A 10696-nucleotide genomic window follows, 5' to 3' on the forward strand; every position below is an offset into this window, starting at 1 on the left:
GAATAGGAAGCCAAAAATGTCTATGAAACCTTCTAAGAGATCCAATCAAGCATCCCTATCATCTGTCCAACTTGTTTCAACCATAGATTGTTGCCCAATGAGGTGTTGTCAATATGCCAATAGAGATAAGCTCATGGCTATGCGCAATGAATGTTGGGGACAAAGTTTGCAAAATAGAACCAACTATGTGTATGATACAATGTTGACTACTTGGCGTGAGAACAAGGCAACTGCAAAGACTTGCTATGTATTTTCTTTTAATGGAAATGAGGTCTGTACTAGAGCTTGGTACGAAATTCATGGCATTCCAAAAACTTCATTTTATCGTTATCGTGAACAGTTTGAAATTGGGGTTCGACGCTAAGTGCATGGTAATGATGGTGTCATAAGAAAAGGAAGAGACCATACAGAAATGGGAAGGGCATTGATGCGCTCTTTTGTAGATGATAACTCAGAGAAAATGCCACATAAGAGTAGAACTATGGAAGATGGTACCAGAGAAACCTTGCTTGCAATACCAAACACGTACAAGCAAATAGACATCTTACATGATGTCAATAAAACACTCGAGAGTATGTGTCTCAAGCCAATGTCTAGCACTACATTCAATAGGGTTTGGAATACAGAGTTTGCTAATGTGACCTTGTCAAAAACAAGCGAGTTCTCAAAATGTGTTGTGTGTTGTCGGATAAAGTCTCAACTAGAGTCAACAAAGGATAATGAGCTGATTTCACGTTTGAAGGATGAACGTAAAATTCACATGATGCAACAACAAAGTTGTAGAAATGTGTACTACACCTGGCGTAAGTTCTCGCAAATGCAAAAGGATAAGTACTAATGCATTATACATGATAAAATGGACCAAAAAAAGACAGCAATACCTAGATTGCGAGTGAACTCAAAAGACTATGCGAATGCATATCAGTTGCAAGTATCATTAACAGGTATGATAACACATGGGCATGGGCATGGGATGTATGGTCATTTCTCGTTGAATGGTCTATGGCCTTCAGATCCGAATGCTACAATTGGTTCCCTTGCATTATGCTTACAGAATTTGGAAAGAACAGAAAACCATGGGCTAGGAGATTTATGTCATGATGGTATGGCACACAGCAATGTAACATTGTTCAATGCATTGAATTCAAGGACAGCTTTAGACCACCAAAACAGAATGATGAAAGAGCGTGAGAGGAATGCATCAGCAGCAATAACACCACCGTTGGCTATTGAAGGATGTGATGGAGAGATTTCTAACTTGCAATCAGTCTCCTCTCAATGTGTTGTGGATACCATGTCCACTCCCGTGTTTCAAAAATTGCCTGAGAATCTTCTGCTACAGCTAGATAATTGTGCAGGAGAGAATAAGAATCGATATTTATTTGCATACTTATCCTTGCTAGTAGCAAAAGGTGTTTTCAAAACCGTGCATTTGGGATTCTTAATGGTGGGTCATACACATGAGGACATAGATGCAATGCTTAGTAGGTTCTCAGAGAGATTACGAACAAGAATGACCTACACTTTTCCACATTTGATGGAACATTTTCAAAAATGTGAAAGTTCAGCTCCAGCACCATTTTTCATGACACAAGTTCCTGACTTTAAATCCTTTGTTAAAGGGTACATGTGTGATGGACAAGATGCTCTTGTTGGACACTCTAAGCCACTTCAATTTCGTTTCTTTATGCAAATTGAAATCCAAGTAATGCATTACAAAATTCACCCCAAATCACCTGATTGGATGCCGAGGGAGTCAAGAATTGAGTTGTGGAAAAAAAATGATCAAGGGAAACCAAAATTGCCAGTAGGTTGTCCAGATGTGGTTCCTATAGCAGACTATGTGAGGGATAGTCCGCTTGTTATTCAAGGGATTAAGACATATCTTGAATTTTGGAAAAGATGGACTCTACTAAAGGGAAAGGAGCACGATTCTACAAAATACATGGAGCCAGTTATTATTTATTGGCAAAAACTAATTAGTGAGCTTGAACAACCAACCAATAAACAACTTGGTGAATATACATCATTTTGGCCAAAGACTACAGGGAGTCATAGAATGCAACAGATAGAGGAAGACATAGATGAGTTTCAAGGATATGAAGAATTGAATGATCAGTGTTGGTCCTCAAAGTGCAAGGCCACAGGAAGCTTTTAGGACTCAAATTGATGTAAGGAAAGGGGATTTTGTTCTTGTGAGACCCGCAGATCCAGAATATCCGATATGGCTAGGAGTTGCAGAGTCAGATGTTGATGTAGACAGCTCATCTCCTAACTACAAGAAAGTTTTCATTCAAGATTGGGCACCAAAACATCGGAAAAAAAATCCCACAATCCAAGAACAATATGAGGATTGTTGGAAAAAGAATTGGTGCTGCAATCTTGCTGACCCAAAGCGTTGGGAGTGTGTTGATTCAATTGTGTGGTCATGGACTCCAAGGGGTGGAAGACTTGCAGAAGCAATTAAAATCCCATCCAATGTTGTGGAGAAAGCACAAGCTATCTTAATAGGAGAAATTGACTAGCATTTCATTTTCATATATTGTTTTTCTTGCTATCCGTGTCTATGTATGTTTTATAAAGAATCAATTAACACCAACATGAAAAAAAAAGGTGTTTCTCAACACCACCATTTTCTTGAGAATCTATCTCTTTGTCTAATGTAACACAAGTCCTCAAGACAAGTTCCAAAATAATTGAAATTTTCCCAAATCAAATGGGAAATAGGAATCCTTAGGCATTGAAATCAGTCCCAAAGATGTGGAATTTTCCCCTTTTATCTAAAAGAGTGTTAAATCACTATACTGATACTAGTACTACTGGTGTGCTGGTACTAGAGCTAGTACTAGTACTGGTGCTACCTATGAACTGGTGTTGCGAAGGGTATTTATTATACTGGGCTGACACTAGTACTACTTATGTACTTATACTAGTGTTACTTAGGTACTTGTACTGGACTGCACACTGGTACTTTATTGAAGTGAAATGGAACTACTTGCATACTGGTACTTTACTGCGTTGAACCGGAACTACTTGTGAACTGACACTACTTATGTACTGATACTGAATTACTTGTGTAGTACTGGTACTATATCGTACTAAAACTGGTATTTTATCATACGTTATTGTGCTGAACTTATACTGCTACCACTTGTGGGATATATTGGTCCTAGGACTGGTACTGGTGGTGTACAATACTATACTGAATTGGTACTGGGTTGCTTGTGAGACTGGAACTGGTGCTAGCTTTGTACTAGCACTATATTGTTATTGAACTATGATGTCTTTTGTTCTTGGTCATAACTGATGAAATGCATTGAATGATTGGTTGGTTATGATGGATGGTGGCCAAATATTGCTATGGTCAAGATGGGATGTGAATTATGGAAATTTTGGTTAAGTTGTTCATATAATAGTATCAGGTTGATTCCATTAAGGATATGGGAATTTGTGGTGCATTCTTGAACCAATATTGAAATATGGAATACTAGGTTTAACACTTCCACCTTACATATGGTCTTCGACTCCAAGTAAATGGTTTTTCAGCTTAGTCACTAATGACGTGTTGCTAACTGTGTACTGGTACTAAACTGGTACTAGTCCTAATACTGTTTGTGAACTATAAATATTGAATTGAAGCTACTTGTGTACTGGTATGGGTGCCACTGGTGTGCTAGTGTTGAACTGGTATTGATGCTAGTACTCTAGTATACTAGACTAATTACTGGTACTGGTATTTTATTACTATGAACTAATACTAATGTCACTTGTATGATATAATGGTCTTGGGCTCGATACTGGTTGTGTAAAGTATTACATTGAACGGGTACTAGGGTTGTTTATGAGACTGGTACTGGTGCTAATTATGTGCTAGTTCTGACCACGTTTTGGTACTAAGATTGTTTGTGTACTATTAAACACTAGAACAACATGGCTTCTATTCTAGTACTGGTGAAACTGGTGTACTAATGTTGTACCGAAACTGGTATGGGTACTGTATTGTGCTGAACTGGTACTGGTGTTGCTTGTGTATTGGGATACTGGTACTAGTGTAAAAATGGGTGGCCCGGATAGTCTAGTGTGTAAATATCCTTGGGCATAATTTACTCGGGCTAATTGACCTAGGGAGTCGTGGGTGTAATATAGTAGGTAATTGATATTTTGGAGTTGTCTTAAATGACACCTTACTATGCAGTAATAGCTAAGTGATATGAAGAAACGACGGCGGTTTGGCTTTGGCATTATGTCCATGGGTTAATATCCTTGTAATAATTTTTAAACTTGGGACTATTAAACCTAAAGAGCCTTGGGTAAATTATTGGAGTAAAATTCAATATGGATATTTTTAGAGGTGCCTTGATAAACACCTAACCATTAGTAGCTAATGAAGGATGGTGGGTGACCTTGCTCTGTCATTTCTTTACCCTCTTTTGTGACCTACTGCAGTTGGCAATATTGCATGGTCAAATAAATTCCTCTTTCCCCTCCCTTATCTCTCTATCTCTCCCATCCCCTGTTCTTTGAACGAGGTGAAGAGGCAGGGGAAACTGGGCTTGCCGCAAAAACTCAGAAGGAATGCATTGGCATTGTTGTATCATTGTCATCTTGAAGTTGGCCCGCCACTCTATTGTAAAGGAAAATGGCCTTGGGCTCCCATCACTATAAAGATGAGCGTTTTTTGCTCACTTAGCATTGGTCCTATATTGCTGTTGTGAGCGTGTGGAGTACTTGTGTGCTTTGAGAGTGTGAGGTTCCTTTCCCGCAAGGGTGTCAGGTTTAGTAATCGAACATATGGCTAAAGGCAAGGATAAGCATGCTATCGTAGAGTTGGCCGCTCCGACTCCATCTCAGGTGAGTTATGGACTAATATACGATTGGTGTGATTTGATTCACTTAATGTTGTCCCTCATACTCGTACTGTAATATGACTTCTATTAAGTCTTGTAATGACTATGGGTGGCTGGTTGGTGTATTTTCATGTAGGAAATGATTTCTTTTTATTAGTAAATAAAAAAGAAGTTCAATAGTGGGTATTGGCGGCCTTGGTTTGTGATTGCATGTCAAAATGAAGGCTTGTTCTGTCGATGCATAATGATGGTCCTGTCATTAGCTCAGGTTGTTGTACATGGAAGGAAAGTATCCTCCTACCATAATAGATGTATGGTGTCGTTAAAATCTTAACGGTCTTCCTAAAAACATGGTGAAAGACCATATATGGTATGGTTGATTGATGTTTGACCCTAGTGGGGTAACCTACTTATGGGGTGTTAAACATTGACCCGTATGGTCTGGTAACGCTAACGTGGTGATTATACTAAGGTGATGTGACCCTGGTTGGTTATCAAGGTTCTACTCTTGTTCAGTTAAGGTCAATACAATTGTACTTTTGGCTTTTGGGCATAATTGAATAATGTACCGATTGACTAGTTGGTTATGATGGATGATGGCCGAATATGGTTATGGTTAAGATGAGGTGTGAATTATAATAAATTTTGGTTGTAAATTAAGCGGCTAATAATCCGTATGTAGTTGCACATTACATTAAGGATATGAACATCTGTGGCACAAATCCTTGGATTTTTTGGAACAAATAAGGAAATATGAACTATTGGGTTTAACACTTACTAACTTACATATGGTCTCCAACTTTGACTAAATGGTGTTGGGCTTATTTACTAATGTCTTTTCATGTTACAGGTGACTCCAAGGTATAGATTGATTGCATGTATGAGTATTGTCACAGACCCTGAAAAATAGCATGTGTGTGTGTGTGTGTGTGTGTGTGTGTGAGAGAGAGAGAGAGAGAGAGAGAGAGAGAGAGAGAGAGAGAGAGAGAGAGAGAGAGAGAGAGAGAGAGAGAGAGAGAGAGAGAGAGAGAGAGAGAGAGAGAGAGAGAGAGAGAGAGAGAGAGAGAGAGAGATTTGGTTTCAACCTCTTATTACCTAATAGGAGGACCCGTGAATGAGCCCTGCTAGGCTTGATGTATTGCATGCAAGGAGTAAGCTACAAGGTAATACCAAGGAGGAGAAATGGTGGAAGGATAATGGTTGTCTGTGGATCAAGGCTACATTTGATCAAGATGGAAGTAGACTGGGTAGCAGGAGAGGTGCAAGCATTTAGATATCCACTCTCTCAAAACTCAGGGTTGACCCACTTAACTATAGCTGATGGAAACAATGCAACAGGTGGCCATTAAAATGAGTGAGTCAAGGTACCCAAGATAATAGTCTATGCACTTAGTGGCCAAGTCAAGATGCCCTTGCATTGTTTTATCTCTTAGATGGGATAAACTTTGTAGTGACTCCATGGAAATGTAGGCATGTGGTTATAAATCTTGTTTTTTGTATATAGTATACATTCCCTTTGTGGTTGTCTTCTTCTGAATCCTTTCATTCAATTATATGTTTACCAAAGCAATTCAAAAAACTACCCTCTAGTCCACCTCGATCATGCACCTGTGTGTGTGTGTGTGCTTCTCAAGTAGGTCTTTGAGGTCTCTTGGGATTTTTTGTTTGATGTTCATATTGGGAACATCCATCATGCACTTGTGTGTGTGTGTGCTTCTCAAGTAGGTCTTTGAGGTCTCTTGGGATTTTTTGTTTGATGTTCATATTGGGAACATCCATATTGTGACTTTTCTAACCTTTCATTGTTTGTACATGTAACTTCACCACCCTTCTTGCATCATCCTCATGAAAAATATTCTCCACATCCCAAATTTGGGGCCTTAGATTCCAAGAACTATGGATTAGTAGGCCACAAATGTGAAAGTTGTACCCCAAGCTTCTTGAATGCCTATCTTAGTTCTCTCTCTCTCTCTCTCTCTCTCTCTCTCTCTCTCTCTCTCTCTCTCTCTCTCTCTCTCTCTCTCTCTCTCTCTCTCTCTCTCTCTCACACACACACACACACACACACACACACACACATTGGTGGGCTCCCAAGAGATTGGAAAGGGGAGGGGGACCTCAAGTTTCACGAGTCATTTTTCCACATACAATCCGCAATCCCCATGATTTAGTGTGATCTAGCAACAATCAATTCTCTTGCACACAGGCCTCGCACCAATCATGCAATCACACTTTCAAAACCAAGGTGGACTGTGCGCTCCTTGCCGCACTGTCGAAGCAAGGGACTTGCCAATACACCGTATGCGAGCCACAAACGGCTCCAAGCACACAACAAGCCTAAACTAGCAAGCTCAAGAAAAAAAAGGGTGTGTCACTCACCGCTCTACGCTCGCCTTCGTGGTGGATTCCTCGCCGCGATGAAGAAGAAGCTGCAGTCGTGCCGCGCTCAACCGCTTCGCCGCCGTCGTGCCTTCGTAATGCTCGATCGCACACACACTCTCCCTCTCTCTCTCTCTCTCTCACACACACACACACAAGGAGGTGAAGAAGAAGAAGAAGATGGAGATGGAGCAAGAGCACTCTTCAATTGCACAAATGAGAGAATGAGTAAAAATTAGGTTTAGTTGGCTTTTATAGGAGCTCACCCCATTCACACTTGGGCGCCCATGCTTAACCAACTAATCTCTTGAATGTTCCAGTTAAAGTGCGCCTCTCATCAGCGATCACTCTACCTTTCCCTATTGGTCCGACAAGCCCGGTACCTGACTCTACCAAATACATAATACACGTCTGTCGTAGGTGATGGGGTGTCCGTGAGCCGTGAGGGTTAACATGCCCCCCTTCCTGATGTAGATTCCGTCCTCGGAAGCTATTGAGTTGAAGCTGGATCGTCGAGGTGGAAGAGCATTTGAGATGAATGTCCTTAGCCTTCTTTAGTCACTGCAAAATCAAACAACATTGGCACAGTAATTGCATTCTCTTAAAAAGCATATGCAGTTTTAGGTAGACACATTGATTCGTCAAAGAATTTCAAACAATTTGATAGCAATGAACATTAAATTGCAATGTAATCAAATGCATAAACAGATGTAAAGGTAGAAAATTAAACAAGTCTGGGGTCACTAATTTGACGGTCGAAAGGCACTAGAGATCAAGTATTAATACCATGGGTAAGCTTCTTAATTTTCTGTGGTCAATTAAGTTGTTTAATCGCGAGAGCCAAGTATTCATGTTCGAGGGCTGACTAGAGGCTATACCTAGAAAACCTTGTAGTTAAGCTACCATAAAAGGAATTTCTCATGAAATCATCGCCTGACTGATTACTTTTTCTTTGACCCCCCAAAGTCTTTTCACACTGATTCAATTTTGATGTGTGTGCTTATTTTGTATGCCTTGGGTTTTTTGCTTTTCAAGGAAAAGCGCCCACACTGGGAACCTCTAGGGCTCTAGTACCATAGGCGATACATGTGAGTGAAGTACCAAATCAAGCCGAGATTTCTTTTCCAGCTTAAAATTTTACATTGTGGCACTTTGATTTTTTGTTTGTTCATTTTCATCATTTTAATTTTGTAACTTTGGGGGGTCATATAACACTGTTACATTCCCCAGGCTCATCACATTAGTAAACTCCCTTTATAATACTTAAGCTAAAGGTCACTAGGGTTAAGCCCACTAGAAAGCCCTAGTACATTTCATACAATGCTGCCTAAATCGGATTAAGAACCTAAGTAACTATTGCTTATTAGGAAGGCATTCCCCATGGTATTAAGAGAAGATCTCTAACACCTAGCTTGGTCAAACTAGCTTAGTCGGACTGCTTGATTTTTACACCTAGACAAGTGATTATGACAAAACATTACATTGAATTAAATGTTTGATACTAAGCCAATGCGCTGAATATTATGCTACCAATCACAATCAAAGCAGACAAACATAGATGCAAAAAGATAAACGCAATGCTAATGGACAAGAAACACCTGTTTGTGTTGATGGTCGCGCTTGATTTGAAGGTTCCATGAAGGTCCAAATCCTATCAATAGCAACACGCTCCTGTACACACTAGGAAACAAAAGGAATACCTCCAGGAGGCACATCAGTGGGAAAAGAGAACTTTGCTAATCTCTCAACTCTAAATAGAAACACTCCTATCGTACTAATCTTACTTACCCTCCATCACTCAAGTGATGAGGATCAAAGGTGTTTTATGGCATAGGTTTCTGTTTCACTGTACCAGATGTGACATGTGTAGGTCTGAGTCAATGTTTTGACTTTTATTGTGCATACTCGTTTGCTAATTGCTCTTGCTCTTTATTTTTTTTTTGTGAGTATAAAGCTTTATATGTACATTCCCTAAGATTGGAATTGATAGGTCAGGGAAAAAGGTTGAGAGGGAAGCAAGTGAATGATGACTGTCAGCAAACACTCCCCCCTTCCTTGGGTAGATCATACCGTTTGAAATGAGCTTGTCACCCTTTGAAACCAATTGTTCCAGTTGGTAATAGGTGAGGATTTTTGCCAGTAGTTTTCTATTACCCTAGGTGCCTCGTCAAGCTGCAAGGGTGGTAAGGTACTCTCCCAGGATCGAACTTGAAGTGGTTCATTAGGTGATTCTTGAACACTGGGAGGTGTGGATTCTTTTGTAGCTTCATGGAGGTCCACTACTATAGATGGAGGCTGTGTAGAAGCTTTTACCTCTATGGATGTATTACATGATGAGCTAGAATCTTCATGGGACTCCCCCCTTCCCGAGCTAGGTAGAACAAATCGTTCTTTCTTTGGTACCCAAACTAGCTCGGGAGCGGGTGTGTAGCATTCTGTGATTTTTTTCTTTCCATGATCATTGATTCGTTTTGGAGCTACAGGATTGGGCTCACTTGGGTCAGGTGATAGGTAAGAGCACAATCTACGTTTTGGAACCCAGATTTGGTCATTCCCTTGATAGTAGCCTTGGGCTTCCAATAGTCGTTTAGGGATCCATCGCAACATTTTCTTACTTTTCTTGGAGCGAGTGGTACGTTTCTTACAAGGCTTCTGTTTTTTAGCACTAGCTATGGTCACTAAAGAAGCTTTAGGGACCCACTTGTATGTTTTCTTTGTTACCTTAGGATGAGTCTTGTCGGAAGCGATATGCATTGCTTGTAGCATATTTAAGGGTATAGGCATTTCATCCCCCTCAGGTGTTACCCAGGTCGTCCCCCTATTTCCCCAAGTGTCTATGGTTGATGCTAGGTGGACCCAATCCACATTGTCTGATTCAGTCAACCCAGGTAGGATATCCATATAAGGAGAATCTTGGCCAATGTCTGTATCCTTCTTACAAGTGTAACAATATTGTAGTGGGGCCGAGTGAACTGTGGTGTCAGAGCGATGATCAATAATGGTTTTACTCCCTAAGGGGTGTACCTTACCAGTCACCAAATCCACTCTAAGGACAGAGTCTTGGAATTGCAAATAGACATGATTTTTAGACCAATCGTGAACCATTTGTGCTTCCCTCATGAATGGTCGTCCTAAAATCATTTCATATGACATAAGGTGTTTAGAGAAATCCATTACAATGAACGTATGTCGTACCTTGTGTCCTAGAACTTTGATCTTAAGATCCTTGAGCATCCCCATAGGTTTGGCTATGGTACCATTTGCCATCTTTACCACAATGTTAGTAACACTGAGGCGGGGTTTTCCCATGGATTTCCAACAATCTTTTGTAACGATGCTAACTCCCGCACCACCATCAAGAATTCCCTTTATAGTTAATCCCTTGGTAGTGATGGGTAGGGTCGCATTAGACTCGTCGCCTTCAAAATACTGCCCTAATTCGTTAATTAATGGGTACCTCGATCACGGAC

Source organism: Adiantum capillus-veneris, chromosome 8 (genome assembly GCF_014529385.1).
Source record: "Adiantum capillus-veneris isolate H3 chromosome 8, ASM1452938v2, whole genome shotgun sequence".
Lineage (NCBI taxonomy): Eukaryota > Viridiplantae > Streptophyta > Polypodiopsida > Polypodiales > Pteridaceae > Adiantum > Adiantum capillus-veneris.